Below are 22330 nucleotides of genomic sequence, written 5' to 3' on the forward strand. Positions count from 1 at the left end.
ACCATTTTGTGACGCATAATCACACAGTGATCCAATTAAGATTCCAAGTCATCGAACATGTCCAAGCCATACGCAGAGGAGGCAATAGAATTAGGAAGCTCAAAGAAAGGGAATCTTTCTGGATATATACTCTGGGCACATTGGAACCCAAAGGCTTAAACCATGAATATGAAGTACAGACTTGATTCATTGGGCCATGCATGGACATAATGGACATAATTCTAATAGGCAGGACAGGTAATAAGGAGCACAAGTTATATGCTAAAATGTGTTGTGTGACAAGACAGACACAGGAAAGGACATGATAACAGGTGTAGGGACCAACAAGGTGAGACAAGGGGTATCAGGATAGGGTCAAGTAGGTATGAATGTAGTAATGGGGCAGGCATAGAGAATTGTATGTGAATGTGAATTACAATAAATCACTAAGGAAAGGAATATGTGAGTGTGTGCCTAATGTAAACTAATATTGTACTGGCAAAATTATAGATGGAAAGGGAGAAGGGGAGGGGGGAGAGAGGAGGCTGTAATTGACTACAAGGGTATGAGTTATGAGTGATCATAGGGATAGTGTTACATAAGTGGAAATACCTATGGAGGACCGGATGTGTAAGCGCATACCTTATACAAACCTATAGAGTGCTGATGGGTGAGAGTGTGATGTTAGATATAAGACATCCTATAGTGAATAGTGAGCCGTAATCAAGTGCAACAGGGATATTTCACGTGACTATGGGAACCTGGAAGGTAAAGAAAGGGGAGAAAAAACTGTTAGACAAGGTAATCAGACATAATGTAACCAGTTGATCAGACATGATCACCTGGTTTGAGACCCCCTGCCTTACACTATATAGATATCATGTTCATTCCCCATCTATCTTGCTCAGGAGAGCATCTCCCTCCCCCGGCACCAAGAGCAGCTCATACTGAATTGTTACATTGACTAGTAACACTGCACACAGAAATGCACCTTAATATTCCACTGTTAACCCTTTCCTCCCAGCAGTAACACACAACTCCTCACCTTGATATCATGGTGATTTATGGTCAGAATGACTTCAATGCGATCAGTGATTTCTATTCTAGCTCTGCTCACATAGATTTTATATCCACACTCAACTATAGGCCGTTCTTCATATTTTGGGGGCTTTTAGTCAGATATACTAGTTTGTGCCTGTATAGTATTGGTGTAGATGGGAGTGTAGGGCATGGGTTACATGGCACTGTGGTGGAATACTGATGGGAGGTATTGGTGCTGTGTTTGATGCTTCTACTGGGTATTTTCCTACAAATACTGGAACAGCTCACTGCTTAGAATGATCCTTCCCAGCTCTATAATATATTATATATACCCCACAATGCAGGCTCACACACACATTTGTCTCAAGTGTGTTGTAGGGACACAGGTACAGTCTTGGTCATGTGACTAAAGGCTACTTTACACACTGCGATATCGGTCCCGATATCGCTAGTGTGGGTACCCGCCCCCATCTGTTGCGCGACACGGGCAAATCGCTGCCCATGCCGCACAACACCGACCAGACCCGTCACACATACTTACCTGCCCGGCGACGTCGCTGTGTCCGGCGAACCGCCTCCTTTCTAAGGGGGCGGTCCGTGCGGCGTCACAGCGACGTCACTGAGCGACGGCCCAATAGCAGCGGAGGGGCGGAGATGAGTGGCCGGAACATCCCGCCCACCTCCTTCCTTCCTCATAGCGGCTGGGAGGCAGGTAAGGAGAGGTTCCTCGTTTCTGCGGTGTCACACGGAGCGATGTGTGCTACCGCAGGAGCGACGAACTACATCGTTACTGCTGCAGTAACGATAATCGAGAATGGAGACCCATGTCACCGATGAGCGATTTTGCACGTTTTTGCAACGATGCAAAATCGCTCATCGGTATCACACGCAGCAACATCGCTAATGCGGCCGGATGTGCGTCACAAATTCCGTGACCCCAACGACTCCGCATTAGCGATGTCGCAGCGTGTAAAGCCCCCTTTAGTGGGAGTGATGTACAGGGTCTTAGCAGTAAAGAGTATTCCATATTTCTGCCAGATACCCACAGAGATATTGAAATCTGAAAAAAGAGACTTCTGCTCATTGAAGGTAAGAACTACTCACATAGCGTTCAACTCCACAGCAAACGAGTGCTCTAGCACTGGCATCTCAGCAGGGATATTCCCCTACTACACATGTGTGTCTAGGTCACTGTGACAGTTTACAGGACATAACTCAGGGCACCTAGACAGAAGGCAGAGGGACTACTTTCTATTTCTGGTGTAGAGCTTAGTACAATATATATATATTTATACTATTACATGGGACACATGTACCTTGTATTACCATTATTCGCTGTATATGAACCCCTTTTCTCCGGGCATTATTTGTCTATAGCATTTTTCACGAACCTGAGGCAACTGAGAACCCTTCAGTGAAGGAATTCCACTAACCCTCACAATACCTACCAGGGGCCTCCCTGCAGTAACTCAGGTAGTTGTACCCATTCTCTTTCCGCATTCTATGTGTTCTTCTTCTTTCTTCTTTTTTTTCTTTTTTCTTCTTTTTATTTCTATCATGTAGTTCAGGGGTTTATAGATATATGTCCTGCATCTCATATTTCCTTTAGTGGTGCTTCTTACCCATTCTCATATCATTTACCCTAGTATTTCATGATCCTGAGGCGACTGAGAACCCTTTAATAAAGGAATCCTTTTTCACCTGAATTGTCAAGTGATACTTACCAGTGACTATCACGTAATGTTACAGGTAGTTCCATTTTCTTCCTCTTCTTTCTCTCCTTTCTTCTTTGTCACACGGTCCATTGTGTTATAGCCCACGTGTCATGATAACACTTGTACCATCTTTTCATTTAGATTCCACCTACAATTATTTACCGATTCCAGTTCTGGAATAGGCTTTCATCATCTACTCACTAGAATTCTCAAGTTCATAAGGTACTGAGACATATACATGTTCACACCATTATAAAGAACAAAGTATAAACATTGAGGTTTTTCTCACACCCATGTTCCTGTGTTCTTTGATATGATATGTGTTCATTTCCTTCACTATATAGGATTGCAAGTTTTCCATTTGTACCTTAATGGCAATGACGCTATACAATTGAACACATATCATCCTGTTATCCATATAGGTGTGTATTTACCTGCTTGACTATTTTTGGTTGTTTGATCCAGAATGTTTCTCCAGATAGGTCATGTGGAAATTTTCTTTCCTCAGTACAAATGTTTTCACTATGGCTTTGGAAAATTTTTTTGTATGTGCATCATGGTCATTTGACCCATTGTACTCTCAAGTAGCAATATATTGTACTGTTATGTTGTACTATGTACTAATTACGTGTTTATATGGTTTTGTAACCCTTTATGATCTTAGATAACTTTATCCTTGATAAAGACCTAAAAACAAGCTCGAAACGTTGGATGAATTATCCTTTTGCACAAATAAAGAATTTTCAGCATTCTAAGAGTTCTTTTCTTACGTTATTGATCACTATAGTGTGCCAGAGCTATTTCTATTGAATTGACTCTTATTTTTTCTGAGCACCTGCTATATACACAGTGAGCCAGACATATTCAATTTTCATTCAGAAGGCAGAGGGAAGCCTTAGCAGCTGAGCCTATATCTTGGCTTGTGAGCATTAGAACAGGCCGGCGATTACAGGGTAACATGAAAAATGTCCAGCTTGCATTATGACTAGAACATGACAATATCCTTTTAAGTACTAACCTATGATGCGTTCCTAAGCAGTTGATGTTATATGTTCTACATTTCATTTTCTGCATACTTTACAAGTAGTAGAATTTGCTTTGATATAGGCAACTGGATTTTCATTTTTTTTCTGTTTATCAGTAGGACTTCAAAATAACAAAGGTGATCGCCTCCCGTTGCCTGGGAACCGTCCAGGCACAAGAGGGCTATGTGTCACCAGAAGGCGCACACACTCCCTCAAGGCCGGCAGACGTGCAATCCCAGGCACCTTCCAGTACCGACCAAGGTAGCGTCCTCCGAAACTACACTTGATCTTAGCCAAAAGGCCGAGAAGCTATAACCCGAATTGGTTACGGCCTTGAGTGGCACCCTGGCCTATACCGGACACATCTTAGGGAGAGGGAGACAAACCCACGCCTACAGAAGACATTTTGTCACCCAAGCCAAACCCTTGAAAAGGCTGTTTTGCAGAGCAAAAACAAGGAGAATGGTGCTTTTTGCAGCCGCCGCCCACTGCAATGAATCTGAATAACTCCTCCTTTTGGGCACAAGCACCTCCCCTCCCCCTTGCAGTCTTTCCAATTCATGATACAAAAAGACGGACGGACAGGACAGGACAGGACCATCTGCCTGACTTTCCGTCACTGCCACCCTTTGCCATCCTTGCCCGTAGAAAGCCCTTTCATCATCCCCAAACCCTAATCTTTTCCCTTCCCTTCCCAGCTGCGTCTCACTCCCTTTCATTAGGAAGTGAGCGCAGCCTTTTCTCCGTTCTGCACATGCGCGACGTTAAACACAAATGCGCAGGCGTGCGTTCCATTAGCCTCACTGCATTCCACTCCCATACAGGAAGTGGGCACAGCTATTACTACGGTCGCACATAAAAGAACCCACGGCCACCACTGCACATAGCTGACTCCACCACAGGACACCCACTTCTACACCAACGCAGGTAAGACAGGATCGGCACCTCTATGCTCCCGTTACAATCAGGCTCAGTCACCATGTGATAACGCTCTCAACTCTTTAGTTGCAGGCTCCCCTTGCTTCACCTCCACTGGCTGTGCTGCCATTTCCTCTCCCACCTGGAAGGTATACTTTATTCCACTATTTTCCTGTTTCTCTCTTCCCCCTTTTCCCATAACCTACTTTTATCTGCATTTGTGGGGTATCTATATGCTATTTACATCATAGTTTTATTCATTAATATGGAAGGGAAGAGTGCCCATGAGAGTGTTGAACTGCGGAGAGCAAAAGATTAAGCTGCTCCGATTTGCCACCATTGATAAGCTGTTCTCAGTAGATACACATGCTATCCAAACAGCAGCATCCACCATTGCTTCAGCCCACCCATTCAGTGACAGCTCACCAAGTCAGCCAGAGGAGTGGTGTAAGGAATTACACGTAGGCACTGACTCCACACCTTCACATCACAAGAAGGGGGTCTACAGGCTAGTGCAAGAATACGAGCAAGTCTTCAGCAAACATCCGCTAGACTTTTGAAAAATAAAAGGGGTCAAACACTACATCCCCACAAGTGCACACCCACCCATCAAAGAGAGATATAAGCCAAATCTACCTGCACATTACCAGTGTACCAAGGACATGTTGAGCAACATGAAGGAGGCTGGGGTTATCCGTGACAGTTGTAGCCTCTGGGCAGCTCCGTTGGTCCTGTTAAAGAAGAAGGACAGCACCACTCCCCTGTATTGAGGAATAGCTAGCTGCATTGAGAACTGCAAATTATTTTTCTACCCTTGATCTCACTAGTCGCTATTGGCAAGTGTCCGTTGCTGAGGCAGACCGGGAGAAGACCGCCTTTGCCACCCCGATGGGTCTCTGCGAGTTCAAAAGCATGCCCTTCGAGCTGTGCAATTTGCCAGGAACCTTCCAGAGGCTGATGGAATGCTGCTTGGGACACCGAAACTTTGAAACGGTACTGCTATACCTTTATGATGTTATTGTTTATTCTAACGCAAACAAGATTTTAGGGTGTATAAAAAGGGAGATTAGATCCGATGATCCCAACGTATTGTTACCCCTCTATAAATCACTTGTAAGGCCACATCTGGAATATGGGGTAAAGTCCTGAGCAGGTTGATAACCATTGGTTTGAGCATGGTAGGGTGTAGTACGCATCTTCCTGCATCGGTAAAAGCTGCAGAAGTCCTTGAAGATTTCCGCTTCAAAGGCAGTGCCTTGATCTGTGAGGACTCTCTCTGAGTAGCCATGAGGTCTGCATAAGTGTGCTTGGAAGACCTTCGCTGCAGTATGGGCCATTAGATCTTTGACTTGTACCACAACCATAAATCTCGAGTAGTTGTCTACCATCGTAAGTGCATACGTGAGCTCACCTCGATATTCTGCAACAAAACTCCCTTTTTCGATTTCAGTTTCAGCAAACACTCCTCTTCCTGTAGAAAATATTTATCATTACCTAAGACAGTCATTCTAATGCATGACAATATTAAGGCAATTTAGTTAAAACTTGTTTTAACTCACCTTTAAGGGGATTGATGTATTTCATGGTCAATCCAGGTTTGTCAGTGATGGCACTGACATAATGTATGGCGTCTTTTTCGGGCGTTATCCTTTGCCTTTTCATTGTGAAAATCCAGTTGCCTATATCAAAGCAAATTCTACTACTTGGAAAGTATGCAGAAAATGAAATGTAGAACATATAACATCAACTGCTTAGGAACGCATCATAGGTTAGTACTTAAAAGGATATTGTCATGTTCTAGTCATAATGCAAGCTGGACATTTTTCATGTTACCCTGTAATCGCCGGCCTGTTCTAATGCTCACAAGCCAAGATATAGGCTCAGCTGCTAAGGCTTCCCTCTGCCTTCTGAATGAAAATTGAATATGTCTGGCTCACTGTGTATATAGCAGGTGCTCAGAAAAAATAAGAGTCAATTCAATAGAAATAGCTCTGGCACACTATAGTGATCAATAACGTAAGAAAAGAACTCTTAGAATGCTGAAAATTCTTTATTTGTGCAAAAGGATAATTCATCCAACGTTTCGAGCTTGTTTTTAGGTCTTTATCAAGGATAAAGTTATCTAAGATCATAAAGGGTTACAAAACCATATAAACACGTAATTAGTACATAGTACAACATAACAGTACAATATATTGCTACTTGAGAGTACAATGGGTCAAATGACCATGATGCACATACAAAAAAATTTTCCAAAGCCATAGTGAAAACATTTGTACTGAGGAAAGAAAATTTCCACATGACCTATCTGGAGAAACATTCTGGATCAAACAACCAAAAATAGTCAAGCAGGTAAATACACACCTATATGGATAACAGGATGATATGTGTTCAATTGTATAGCGTCATTGCCATTAAGGTACAAATGGAAAACTTGCAATCCTATATAGTGAAGGAAATGAACACATATCATATCAAAGAACACAGGAACATGGGTGTGAGAAAAACCTCAATGTTTATACTTTGTTCTTTATAATGGTGTGAACATGTATATGTCTCAGTACCTTATGAACTTGAGAATTCTAGTGAGTAGATGATGAAAGCCTATTCCAGAACTGGAATCGGTAAATAATTGTAGGTGGAATCTAAATGAAAAGATGGTACAAGTGTTATCATGACACGTGGGCTATAACACAATGGACCGTGTGACAAAGAAGAAAGGAGAGAAAGAAGAGGAAGAAAATGGAACTACCTGTAACATTACGTGATAGTCACTGGTAAGTATCACTTGACAATTCAGGTGAAAAAGGATTCCTTTATTAAAGGGTTCTCAGTCGCCTCAGGATCATGAAATACTAGGGTAAATGATATGAGAATGGGTAAGAAGCACCACTAAAGGAAATATGAGATGCAGGACATATATCTATAAACCCCTGAACTACATGATAGAAATAAAAAGAAGAAAAAAGAAAAAAAAGAAGAAAGAAGAAGAACACATAGAATGCGGAAAGAGAATGGGTACAACTACCTGAGTTACTGCAGGGAGGCCCCTGGTAGGTATTGTGAGGGTTAGTGGAATTCCTTCACTGAAGGGTTCTCAGTTGCCTCAGGTTCGTGAAAAATGCTATAGACAAATAATGCCTGGAGAAAAGGGGTTCATATACAGCGAATAATGGTAATACAAGGTACATGTGTCCCATGTAATAGTATAAATATATATATATTGTACTAAGCTCTACACCAGAAATAGAAAGTAGTCCCTCTGCCTTCTGTCTAGGTGCCCTGAGTTATGTCCTGTAAACTGTCACAGTGACCTAGACACACATGTGTAGTAGGGGAATATCCCTGCTGAGATGCCAGTGCTAGAGCACTCGTTTGCTGTGGAGTTGAACGCTATGTGAGCAGTTCTTACCTTCAATGAGCAGAAGTCTCTTTTTTCAGATTTCAATATCTCTGTGGGTATCTGGCAGAAATATGGAATACTCTTTACTGCTAAGACCCTGTACACCACTCCCACTAAAGGGGGCTTTACACGCTGCGACATCGCTAATGCGGAGTCGTTGGGGTCACGGAATTTGTGACGCACATCCGGCCGCATTAGCGATGTTGCTGCGTGTGATACCGATGAGCGATTTTGCATCGTTGCAAAAACGTGCAAAATCGCTCATCGGTGACATGGGTCTCCATTCTCGATTATCGTTACTGCAGCAGTAACGATGTAGTTCGTCGCTCCTGCGGTAGCACACATCGCTCCGTGTGACACCGCAGAAACGAGGAACCTCTCCTTACCTGCCTCCCAGCCGCTATGAGGAAGGAAGGAGGTGGGCGGGATGTTCCGGCCACTCATCTCCGCCCCTCCGCTGCTATTGGGCGGTCGCTCAGTGACGTCGCTGTGACGCCGCACGGACCGCCCCCTTAGAAAGGAGGCGGTTCGCCGGACACAGCGACGTCGCCGGGCAGGTAAGTATGTGTGACGGGTCTGGTCGGTGTTGTGCGGCATGGGCAGCGATTTGCCCATGTCGCGCAACAGATGGGGGCGGGTACCCACACTAGCGATATCGGGACCGATATCGCAGTGTGTAAAGTAGCCTTTAGTCACATGACCAAGACTGTATCTGTGTCCCTACAACACACTTGAGACAAATGTGTGTGTGAGCCTGCATTGTGGGGTATATATAATATATTATAGAGCTGGGAAGGATCATTCTAAGCAGTGAGCTGTTCCAGTATTTGTAGGAAAATACCCAGTAGAAGCATCAAACACAGCACCAATACCTCCCATCAGTATTCCACCACAGTGCCATGTAACCCATGCCCTACACTCCCATCTACACCAATACTATACAGGCACAAACTAGTATATCTGACTAAAAGCCCCCAAAATATGAAGAACGGCCTATAGTTGAGTGTGGATATAAAATCTATGTGAGCAGAGCTAGAATAGAAATCACTGATCGCATTGAAGTCATTCTGACCATAAATCACCATGATATCAAGGTGAGGAGTTGTGTGTTACTGCTGGGAGGAAAGGGTTAACAGTGGAATATTAAGGTGCATTTCTGTGTGCAGTGTTACTAGTCAATGTAACAATTCAGTATGAGCTGCTCTTGGTGCCGGGGGAGGGAGATGCTCTCCTGAGCAAGATAGATGGGGAATGAACATGATATCTATATAGTGTAAGGCAGGGGGTCTCAAACCAGGTGATCATGTCTGATCAACTGGTTACATTATGTCTGATTACCTTGTCTAACAGTTTTTTCTCCCCTTTCTTTACCTTCCAGGTTCCCATAGTCACGTGAAATATCCCTGTTGCACTTGATTACGGCTCACTATTCACTATAGGATGTCTTATATCTAACATCACACTCTCACCCATCAGCACTCTATAGGTTTGTATAAGGTATGCGCTTACACATCCGGTCCTCCATAGGTATTTCCACTTATGTAACACTATCCCTATGATCACTCATAACTCATACCCTTGTAGTCAATTACAGCCTCCTCTCTCCCCCCCTCCCCTTCTCCCTTTCCATCTATAATTTTGCCAGTACAATATTAGTTTACATTAGGCACACACTCACATATTCCTTTCCTTAGTGATTTATTGTAATTCACATTCACATACAATTCTCTATGCCTGCCCCATTACTACATTCATACCTACTTGACCCTATCCTGATACCCCTTGTCTCACCTTGTTGGTCCCTACACCTGTTATCATGTCCTTTCCTGTGTCTGTCTTGTCACACAACACATTTTAGCATATAACTTGTGCTCCTTATTACCTGTCCTGCCTATTAGAATTATGTCCATTATGTCCATGCATGGCCCAATGAATCAAGTCTGTACTTCATATTCATGGTTTAAGCCTTTGGGTTCCAATGTGCCCAGAGTATATATCCAGAAAGATTCCCTTTCTTTGAGCTTCCTAATTCTATTGCCTCCTCTGCGTATGGCTTGGACATGTTCGATGACTTGGAATGTTAATTGGATCACTGTGTGATTATGCGTCACAAAATGGTGTGGGACTGGTAATAGAATCTGCTTACAATGTATTGTTGACTTGTGTTTAGCTCAAAGAAAGAGAATCTTTCTGGATATGTACTCTGGGCACATTAGAACCCAAGGGCTTAAACCGTGAATATGAAGTAAAGACTTGATTCATTGGGCCGTGCACCATGTCACCAAGTGTCCAATTGCATTGTCCAATGGCTCACAATGGTTATGCGTTTTCATTGGATGGATAATCGAAGCCATGTTTTTTTCCTTTCTGTTGGGTTTGTTGTGTGAGTAGCCTATAGGATTAAGTTGGTTACCGCAGGCAGTGGATTTAACTTCCTGTCTTTGGTCCAGTGGTAGATGGATTGTCTGGTCTATGAGCTGTTATTGGTTTGAATGCAGGTGAATGCCCATGGGCTGCTTATGACTGTGTAAAATAGTATTGATTCATGATGGACTACATGTAGATATCTTCAGTCTTTCTATCCACATCATTTAAATGAACATTATCCATGCAGCTTGAAATCCATCCAATAAGAGAAGCAACCTTGTACAACCAATCTGATAAGGGCACAGTATATCCTAAGGGAAGGTTATGGCGGATGCAGGAAGATGCGCACTACACCCTACCATGCTCAAACCAATGGTTATCAACCTGTTCAGGACTTTACCCCATATTCCAGATGTGGCCTTACAAGTGATTTATAGAGGGTTAACAATACGTTGGGATCACCGGATCTAATCTCCCTTTTTATACACCCTAAAATCTTGTTTGCTTTAGAATAAACAATAACATCATAAAGGTATAAGATGACGCCATTATTAGCGTCACCATACCGCTACTCTGCCTTCTAAAACGGTCTCTGCTCAAAACCAAACATGATGCATTGCAGGCGGAGCGCGATGAGTTGCAGCAAGAAACAGTAGTGGGTGTGGGTGATAACACACAGCCCAGCCTCGTCTCATCACAACGTGCAGTGGAGGACTATGACGAGGAGGAGGATGAAGACATGGAGCAAATCTCCGGCCAAATTGAGGATATGACATGCACACCAGTCATATCCTCGGTTCAGCGTGGCTGGCCAGAGGACAGGGTAGATGAGGAGGAGGAGGAGGAGGAGGAGGAGGACAGCATGTTCAGTCAACGTGTTGGTCAGGCTACTGAAGTCCTGGCTGTTAAGAGTCTGGCGCACATGGCTGACTTTATGGTAAGCTGCCTGTCTCGTGACCCTCGCGTTAAGAACATCTTGGCCGACAATCATTACTGGTTGGTAACACTGTTAGACCCACGCTACAAGGAGAACTTTATGTCTCTTATTCCCGAGGCGGAGAGGTCAACCAAAATGCAGCAGTTCCGGAAGGCCATAGTCACGGAAGTAGGCAAAGCATTCCCCTCACAAAACGCTAGCGGCATAGGTCAGGAATCAGTGGACAACCAAGGCGTACAGCCGAGAGAGGCACAAGTCCAATCCGCCAGAGGTAGGGGAACAGTCTTTAAGATGTGGGACAGTTTTCTCAGCCCCTCACGTACCACAGCCCCTGAGGTGCGGGGTAGTGCCACAAGAAATCCTAAATTTGCCCAGATGCTCAAGGAGTACCTTGCAGATCGAACAACTGTACTCCGACATTCCTCTGTGCCTTACAATTATTGGGTATCCAAGGTGGACACGTGGCATGAATTGGCTCTCTACGCCTTGGAAGTCCTGGCCTGCCCTGCCGCTAGCGTTTTGTCAGAGCGTGTTTTTAGTGCCGCAGGTGGAATCATTACAGATAAACGCACCCGCCTGTCAACTGAAAATGCTGACAGGCTGACTCTGATCAAGATGAACAAGGGTTGGATTGGGCCAGACTTCACCACACCACCAGCAAATGAGAGCGGAATTTAAAGTTTGTAACGGGAATTTGCCATGTACCTCCAGTCACCCATGGGTACACACTTCTGGACTTTGGATAATCGCTGGACTGCTCCTCCTTCTCCTCATGCGCCACCATGATGACCGTTACAAGAGTTAGGCCTTTGTTTCAGGTATACCCCCAGTGGTAATTTTTTTCGCCCATTCTTTGCAGAATGGACATTACAACGACAGGAGACCCGCTCCTTTGCAATGGGAACAATGTTTTGAGGCCCTCATGCACGTCTCTATGCAGGGACAACGTGGAGCCTCCCAATTTTTGGCTGCCCTGCCAAAGGGCTATACTATAATACACCCACTTCCTGACAATGGACACTTAATGTTTTGAGGCCCTCATGCACGTCCCTATCCAGGGACAACGTGGAGCCTCCCAATTTTTGGCTGCCCTGCCAAATGGCTATACTACAAAAGACCCACTTCCTGACAATGGACACTTAATGTTTTGAGGCCCTCATGCACGTCTCTATCCAGGGACAACGTGGAGCCTCCCAATTTTTGGCTGCCCTGCCTAAGGGCTATACTATAATACACCCACTTCCTGACAATGGACACTTAATGTTTTGAGGCCCTCATGCACGTCTCTATCCAGGGACAACGTGGAGCCTCCCAATTTTTGGCTGCCCTGCCAAAGGGCTATACTACAAAAGACCCACTTCCTGACAATGGACACTTAATGTTTTGAGGCCCTCATGCACGTCTCTATCCAGGGACAACGTGGAGCCTCCCAATTTTTGGCTGCCCTGCCTAAGGGCTATACTATAATACACCCACTTCCTGACAATGGACACTTAATGTTTTGAGGCCCTCATGCACGTCTCTATCCAGGGACAACGTGGAGCCTCCCAATTTTTGGCTGCCCTGCCAAAGGGCTATACTATAATACACCCACTTCCTGACAATGGACACTTAATGTTTTGAGGCCCTCATGCACGTCTCTATCCAGGGACAACGTGGAGCCTCCCAATTTTTGGCTGCCCTGCCAAAGGGCTATACTACAAAAGACCCACTTCCTTCCAATGGGCACTTCAGGTTTACAGGCCCTCATGCACGTCTCTATCCAGGGACAACGTGGAGCCTCCCAATTTTTGGCTGCCCTGCCTAAGGGCTATACTATAATACACCCACTTCCTGACAATGGACACTTAATGTTTTGAGGCCCTCATGCATGTCTCTATCCAGGGACAACGTGGAGCCTCCCAATTTTTGGCTGCCCTGCCAAAGGGCTATACTACAAAAGACCCACTTCCTTCCAATGGGCACTTCAGGTTTACAGGCCCTCATGCACGTCTCTATCCAGGGACAACGTGGAGCCTCCCAATTTTTGGCTGCCCTGCCAAAGGGCTATACTACAAAAGACCCACTTCCTTCCAATGGGCACTTCAGGTTTACAGGCCCTCATGCACGTCTCTATCCAGGGACAACGTAGAGCCTCCCAATTTTTGGCTGCCCTGCCTAAGGGCTATACTATAATACACCCACTTCCTGACACTGGACACTTAATGTTTTGAGGCCCTCATGCACGTCTCTATCCAGGGACAACGTGGAGCCTCCCAATTTTTGGCTGCCCTGCCTAAGGGCTATACTACAATAGACCCACTTCCTTACAATGGGCACTTCAGGTTTACAGGCCATCATGCACGTCTGTATGCAGGGGCATTGGTGAACCTCACAATTTTGGACTGCCCTGGCAAAGGAAAATACTACAAAGACTCAGTTCCTCAAAATGGGCACATTAGACTCAGAGGCCTTTATGTACGTCTCTTCTCAGGGACATCGGAGTGCCACACAATGTTTTACGTAAAATCTTTCATGTATTGATCTCAAAAAGTAACATACATTAGCTCTATCTCACTATTGGGTATGTGCCCTTAACATTTCCGCTATGAAAAATCATTTTGGTGTCATTTTGGAAGGTTTTCTGGTGAGTCCGTAAAAATGGCGTAAAACGTGGACAAAATTATTCACAGCTGTGACTTTTGAGTGATAAATGCTTCAAGGGGTCTTCCCCATGCTGTTGCCATGTCATTTGAGCACTCTTCGGAGACTTTTGTGCCATTTTTAGGGTTTCTACATGCTGCCGGTGGTCATTTCACAAAAATACTCGGGTCTCCCATAGGATAACATTGGGCTCGGTGCTCGGGCCGAGTACACGAGTATCTTGGGAGGCTCGGCCCGAGCTTCGAGCACCCGAGCTTTTTAGTACTCGCTCATCACTACTAATAAACCTAAAAAATAAAAATAAATTGAATAAAAATCATGAATGTTGTGTTATAACAGGAAATTCGGTGTAAGAATGAATATCCGGGATGAGAGTTCAGCGAATGAGTTATAGAAATTGTTACAAAAAGGAGTGTGTACGGTTTATGCGTAAATTTTCAGAATGCGTACATGAAAATTATATGTATGTGAGAATGTCCCCCATGCTTTGTAAAAAGTTATTTATGAAAATGTAAATAAAATATATAAAAATGCCTAATTATTTATAATTTATGAGAAAGATATATATGTATGGAAGAATGTTATAAGGTGTCCAAGAACCATAAAGAAAAAGGGTGCATATATAATGTTAGAGGTCTAGAGTTCCACCAGGCTATATCACCCCTAAAGAAATAGAAAGAAGACCTTACTACCTGTGTACCCCAAAAAAAGCTATATTTCTTAGCCAGGATTATGGTGGAGATATGCACAAGTGAAATAAGAATATAAAGTAATACAATAAGATTATAAAACCAATATGTGTGCATTCATGCACCACCCGGTACGCTACCCTTGCCAAATTGTTCACTCTAGATCCCCACACGATCCATGAAGCCGTTCCCCCGGTCACACCGCCTGCTGCCGGTTCCCACTCATCCCTGGGGGAGTTAGGCGAGTGGTATCGAGAGCTACATGTCGGCACTGATGATACCCCCATACACCACAAGGAAGGGGTATACCGGGTGGTACAGGAGTATGAGCGGGTTTTTAGCAAGCACCCTCTAGATTTTGGGCAGATTAAAGGGGTTCAACACCACATCCCTACCGGTACACACTCCCCTATTAAAGAGAGATACAGGCCTATTCCCCCTGCGCACTACCAATGCGCCAAAGACATGTTGAGGAACATGAAGGAGGCAGAGGTTATTAGGGACAGCTGTAGTCCCTGGGCCGCTCCGTTGGTGCTGGTTAAGAAGAAGGATGGCACCATGCGGATGTGTGTGGATTACCGGAAGATTAACCAGATAACGCATAAGGATGCTTACCCTCTGCCCCGCATCAAAGAGTCCCTGGCCTCGCTGAGAACCGCTAACTACTTCTCCACCCTTGACCTCACCAGCGGGTACTGGCAGGTGGCCGTGGCACCGGAAGACCGAGAGAAGACTGCCTATGGGACCGTTTTGCTGTACTTGGATGATGTGATTGTGTACTCACAGACGTATGAAGCCCACCTGGAGCACCTAGCCGAGGTGTTCGCGTCCCTTGCCAAGTATGGGATGAAGTTGAAGCCCTCAAAGTGTCATCTGCTGAAACCCAGAGTGCAGTACCTAGGACATGTGGTTGGTGCGGAAGGTGTCGCCCCCAACCCCGAGAAGATCACCGCCATCCAAGACTGGCCGAGACCGACCACAGTGAGGGAAGTGAGGCAGTTTCTGGGCCTGGTGGGATATTACCGTCGCTTCATTAAGGGGTACACAAAGATGGCTGCCCCCATGCAAGACCTCCTCGTAGGACAGACCAAGGGTGGTAGATCCCTAGTAGCCCCATTGGTGTGGGAAGAAAAGCATGAGGAATCCTTCCGCCAGCTGAGAACAGCCCTGACCGGAGAGGAAATCCTAGCGTACCCTGACTACAGCCGCCCATTCATCCTCTACACCGACGCCAGCAATGTGGGCTTGGGGGCTGTTCTATCCCAGGTCCAAGACAGAAGGGAAAAGGTAATAGCTTATGCTAGCCGAAAACTCCGACCGACTGAGAGGAACCCTGAGAACTACATCTCCTTCAAGCTTGAGCTCTTGGCACTGGTGTGGGCTATCACCGAGCGTTTCCGCCATTACCTGGCAGCAGCCAAGTTCACCGCGTACACAGACAATAACCTGCTGACCCATCTAGATACGGCCAAGCTGGGCGCGTTGGAGCAGCGGTGGGTGACCAGGTTAGCCAACTACGATTTCACCATCAAGTACCGGGCCGGCCGTACCAACGTCAATGCCAATGCACTCTCCCGGATGCCCCACCTGTCGGAAGAGGGGCCAGAGGATGATGACCTCGAAGAGATCGAGTTGCCTGCATTTCACCGGCCATTCACTGAGAAGGTGCACGTCTACCAACAACGGGTGAACCTGGATCCGCTGCCCCGACAGGACTGGCAGGAAGCTCAGGACCAGGCACCTGCTGTCCGCCTGGTCAAGACTCTAGTGGAACAGGGTTCTGCTGGGATAGACCCTGCTGCCCCTGCCGAAGCCCAACGTCTGTGGCAAGAACGGACCCGGCTATACCTACACCAGGGGAAGTTGTATCGCGAGCTGATTAATCCAAAGACTCACGAGAAGATCCGCCAGCTGGTGATTCCCCAGGCTAAAGTGCCCACCGTCCTGCAAGCATACCATGATGGTGCAGTGCACTTCGGGTGGAAGAAGCTAGAGATGTTGTTAAGAGAGCGGTTCTATTGGAGTGGAATGCGGGAATCTGTGGAGGCCTGGTGCCGAGAATGTGGCCCTTGCGCATTGAGAAGGAAGGACGAGGCCAGCCAGAAGGCACCCCTACACCCGATCATTACACACCAACCGCTGGAGCTGGTTCCCCTTGACCATGTAAAGCTCACCCCCAGCCGAAGTGGGTACACCTACGCTCTGACCATCGTAGACCACTACTCGAGGTTCCTGGTGGTTGTCCCAGTTAAGGACTTAACCGGCCGCACCGCTGCTAAGGCTTTCCAGGCTTATTTCTGTTGACCGCATTGGTACCCGGAGAGGGTGCTTACCGACCAGGGTCCGGCCTTTGAAGCAGAGGTATTCCAGGAATTCTGCCAGTTGTACGGCTGCAAGAAAATCCGGACCACGCCTTACCACGCCCAAACCAATGGCATTTGTGAAAAGATGAACCACTTGGTCCTGGGCCTCCTCAAGACGTTACCACTGGAAGAGCGGAACCTGTGGCTGGAGAAGCTACCTGACCTGGTCGATATGTACAACAACATCCCTTCCAGCTCTACGAAATGCACTCCAGCATACCTGATGAGAGCTCGTCCCGGCCGGCTACCAGTGGATCTGGAAATGGGCTTGGAAGCTTCAGAAGCACTCCTGTCGACAGCTGAATGGGACACTCGGCGGAGGACACAGTACCGACAGGTCCAGGAGTATGTTGAAAAGAACTTGTGCCGGAGTCGGGGACAACAGGAGCAGTGCTTCAACAAGAAGGCGCCTGCCGGTTCCTTCCAACCTGGGGATGTAGTGCTGAAGCGGAAAAGAAGGGCCCACAAGCTGGATGATCAATGGGAAAAAACCCCGTATGTAGTCCAGCCCACAGGATGGGAGAATGGGAAGGCCTACCAGATCAGCCGTGACCAGGGGGGGACTTTGGCCACGGTTTCCCGAGACCACCTGAAGAAGTGCCCACCAGCATTGAGAGTAGCGGATGAGGCTCCAGTTCCCAGTCCAGTGGAGAAGGAAAAAGAGGTAATCCACACCATGATGGGTGATTTTCCAGCAGACTGGCCTACACAGAACGGTGCGGTGATCCTTCCAGTGATACTGTTCCCACAACCCGTGGATGAAGAAATGATGGAAACGGTTAACCGCGAGCCAGTGCCCAGGGATGTACCTGTACCCAGCTCCCCTACGCCTCCGCCTGCCCCACATGATAGCAGGGAGGAGGAACTGACTGTTCCCTCTGCCCCACTGCCTGTCACCACTGACACCGGACCCCGAAGGTCCACTCGCTCCAACCTAGGTAGACCCCCACTTAGGTACAGGGAAACTACTCTTTAAAAGGGGGGGGCTTTATGTGTTGAGTGTACCAGTTTGAAAGTTTTAAATGATAAGTAAAGATGATCAACCTCTATAAATCACTTGTAAGGCTACATCTGGAATATGGGAACCAGTTTTGGGCTCCACATTTTAAAAAGGACATTCAGAAGTTAGAGTCAGTTCAAAGGTGGGCAACTAGACTACTACAAGGAATGGAAGGCCTCCCATATGATGACAAGTTGAAAAAGTTATTAAGTGATTATTGGCTGCAATGGGGCTTTCTGGCTGGTGCCAGCCTCTCTTCTTAGCACACAGGAACCACAATCCCTACACCATGCTTCAATGGATTCTCTCATCCCAGCCCAGTAAAACTACATATTTTACACAGTCATAAGCAGCCCATGGGCATTCACCTGCATTCAAACCAATAACAGCTCTTAGACCAGACAATCCATCTACCACTGGACCAAAGACAGGAAGTTAAATCCACTGCCTGCGGTAACCAACTTAATCCTATAGGCTACTCACACAACAAACCCAACAGAAAGGAAAAAAACATGGCTTCGATTATCCATCCAATGAAAACGCATAACCATTGTGAGCCATTGGACAATGCAATTGGACACATGGTGACATGGTGCACGGCCCAATGAATCAAGTCTTTACTTCATATTCACGGTTTAAGCCCTTGGGTTCTAATGTGCCCAGAGTACATATCCAGAAAGATTCTCTTTCTTTGAGCTAAACACAAGTCAACAATACATTGTAAGCAGATTCTATTACCAGTCCCACACCATTTTGTGACGCATAATCACACAGTGATCCAATTAAGATTCCAAGTCATCGAACATGTCCAAGCCATACGTAGAGGAGGCAATAGAATTAGGAAGCTCAAAGAAAGGGAATCTTTCTGGATATATACTCTGGGCACATTGGAACCCAAAGGCTTAAACCATGAATATGAAGTACAGACTTGATTCATTGGGCCATGCATGGACATAATGGACATAATTCTAATAGGCAGGACAGGTAATAAGGAGCACAAGGGATATGCTAAAATGTGTTGTGTGACAAGACAGACACAGGAAAGGAGATGATAACAGGTGTAGGGACCAACAAGGTGAGACAAGGGGTATCAGGATAGGGTCAAGTAGGTATGAATGTAGTAATGGGGCAGGCATAGAGAATTGTATGCGAATGTGAATTACAATAAGTCACTAAGGAAAGGAATATGTGAGTGTGTGCCTAATGTAAACTAATATTGTACTGGCAAAATTATAGATGGAAAGGGAGAAGGGGAGAGGGGAGAGAGGAGGCTGTAATTGACTACAAGGGTATGAGTTATGAGTGATCATAGGGATAGTGCTACATAAGTGGAAATACCTATGGAGGACCGGATGTGTAAGCGCATACCTTATACAAACCTATAGAGTGCTGATGGGTGAGAGTGTGATGTTAGATATAAGACATCCTATAGTGAATAGTGAGCCGTAATCAAGTGCAACAGGGATATTTCACGTGACTATGGGAACCTGGAAGGTAAAGAAAGGGGAGAAAAAACTGTTAGACAAGGTAATCAGACAAACATGACAAATAAAAAACAAGGAAGAATGGAACTCCATACATACTGGAACCATATATAGTGTGAACACGAAAAAGAACCGGGCGTTAGAAAAAATGTGCACGGCCCAATGAATCAAGTCGGTTCTTCATATTCATGGTTTAAGCCCTTGGGTTCCAACGTGCCCAGAGTATATATCCAGAAAGATTCCCTTTCTTTGAGCTTCCTAATTCTATCGCCTCCTCTGCGTATGGCTGGGACATGTTCGATGACTTGGAATCTTAATTGGGCCACTGTGCGATTATGCGTCACAAAATGGTGTGGGACTGGTAATAGAATCTGCTTACAACGTATTGTTGACTTGTGCTTAGCACAAAGAAAGGGAATCTTTCTGGATATGTACTCTGGACACATTAGAACCCAAGGGCTTAAACCGTGAATATGAAGTACAGACTTGATTCATTGGGCCGTGCACCATGTCACCATGTGTGCAATTGCATTGTCCAATGGCTCACAATGGTTATGCGTTTTCATTGGATGGATAATCGAAGCCATGTTTTTTTCCTTTCTCTTGGGTTTGTTGTGTGAGTAGACTATAGGATTAAGTTAGTTACCGCAGGCAGTGGATTTAGCTTCCTGTCTTTGGTCCAGTGGTAGATTGATTGTTTGGTCTATGAGCTGTTATGGGTTTTAATCCAGGTGAATGCCCATGGGCTGCTTATAACTGTGTGAAATATGTAGTTTTACTGGGCTGGGATGAGAGAATCCATCGAAGCATGGTGTAGGGATTGTGGTTCCTGTGTGCTAAGAAGAAAGGCTGGCACCAGCCAGAAAGCCCCATTACAGCCAATAATCAACCGCTAGCCGCTGGAACTCGTTGCTCTAGATCATGTCAAACTCACACCAAGCAGGAATAGATACATTAGCCCACCATCCCACCCAAAGAGCAACTTCTGCTGCGCAGCTGGCTTTCTAGGCAGCAGCGCTATCGTGATGTCAGCGGGGGACATTGTGACAAGCCAGTGTTCCGTCACTTCATGTTGTGCACTGTTCAAACGGAAAATACATCAACAGGCAGACTACAGAAAAGCTTACTAACAAAGGTTAGAGAGGGGCTTTCTCAGAGGGCTTTTTACAGTTTGTCTATTCCCAATTAGCCGTTTAAGTATGCTTAATGAAAGTACTAATTCTTTCATAGGCCGCCCATTCTTAGTATTTGACGTTCCTTATATTGCGGTATCAGGCTTCGCAGCAGGTTGCAAAACATTCATCACCCATGACTGTCCCCAATTGGGCTCAGAAGCTAAATGTCTATCATGACCTCTCTTTTTGAAAGTCCAAGAGCAAGCAAACTCTTCCTCCAGGAGAGGGAGCCAACAGATCACTAAAGACATCATCATTGCTCAAAGAAAACACCGAAAAACAATGGAAGCTTTAATTGGAGTGGAATCTGATAGACAGCACCTGATGCCAAGTCTGCATCTTCTAACACCTGCAGTCACTGCAGCAGCTGAATCCAATGTGTCCAAAAGGAATCTATTCTATTCAATTGCAAATGATCTAGATAAGACTGAGAATAAGATACTGCACGGGACATAGCAGAGTTGGTCAAGTTGAGTGGAGATGAGTTTGCTATTTGGCACAGCTTTTGCATCAATAAAGCAAGTAAAAGGTGTGAAAGATAAAAAAAAGGGTGAAAGTGTGAAAAGTGAATTGGCCAAATTGAGGTGCATATAAAGTTTTTGCTTTCTTTCAATTCACTAATGGGGCTCATTTGAATCAGGTGAATTGAGTTCTGCTTTTGGAAACTGGGTTAAGAAGGGGTGCACCGGTCCTGGAGGTACTGCAATACCAGGTCAATGCGTGGAGTGGACAGAGCAAGATTTTTTCCATCTCCTTGTTCTAAAAATCCATTTAATATATGGTCCCCAGAGAGGGGACGTATCAGATATTAAACTGATAAGAACAGATTTAATTTTTTTTTTTTTCTGTTTATCAGTAGGACTTCAAAATAACAAAGGTGATCGCCTCCCGTTGCCTGGGAACCGTCCAGGCACAAGAGGGCTATGTGTCACCAGAAGGCGCACACACTTCCTCAAGGCCGGCAGACGTGCAATCCCAGGCACCTTCCAGTACCGACCAAGGTAGCGTCCTCCGAAACTACACTTGATCTTAGCCAAAAGGCCGAGAAGCTATAACCCGAATTGGTTACGGCCTTGAGTGGCACCCTGGCCTATACCGGACACATCTTAGGGAGAGGGAGACAAACCCACGCCTACAGAAGACATTTTGTCACCCAAGCCAACCCTTGAAAAGGCTGTTTTGCAGAGCAAAAACAAGAAGAATGATGCTTTTTGCAGCCGCCGCCCACTGCAATTAATCTGAATAACTCCTCCTCCTCCAAGCACCTCCCCTCCCCCTTGCAGTCTTTCCAATTCATGATACAAAAAGACAGACGGACAGGACAGGACAGGACAGGCTGCCTGACTTTCCGTCACTGCCACCCTTTGCCATCCTTGCCCGTAGAAAGCCCTTTCATCATCCCCAAACCCTAATCTTTTCCCTTCCCTTCCCAGCTGCGTCTCACTCCCTTTCATTAGGAAGTGAGCGCAGCCTTTTCTCCGTTCTGCACATGCGCGACGTTAAACACAAATGCGCAGGCGTGCGTTCCATTAGCCTCACTGCATTCCACTCCCATACAGGAAGTGGGCGCAGCTATTACTACGGTCGCACA

At 45.7% G+C, this 22330-nt stretch overlaps 1 pseudogene; it reads right to left on the reverse strand.

The window, feature by feature from the left end:
• Window positions 1–21414: 21414 nt before the first annotated feature.
• LOC142279157 (U2 spliceosomal RNA) lies at window positions 21415–21621 on the reverse strand (annotated as a pseudogene).
• Between the last annotated feature and the right edge of the window lie 709 nt (window positions 21622–22330).

The sequence above is a fragment of the Anomaloglossus baeobatrachus genome, unplaced genomic scaffold (assembly GCF_048569485.1).
Source record: "Anomaloglossus baeobatrachus isolate aAnoBae1 unplaced genomic scaffold, aAnoBae1.hap1 Scaffold_425, whole genome shotgun sequence".
Lineage (NCBI taxonomy): Eukaryota > Metazoa > Chordata > Amphibia > Anura > Aromobatidae > Anomaloglossus > Anomaloglossus baeobatrachus.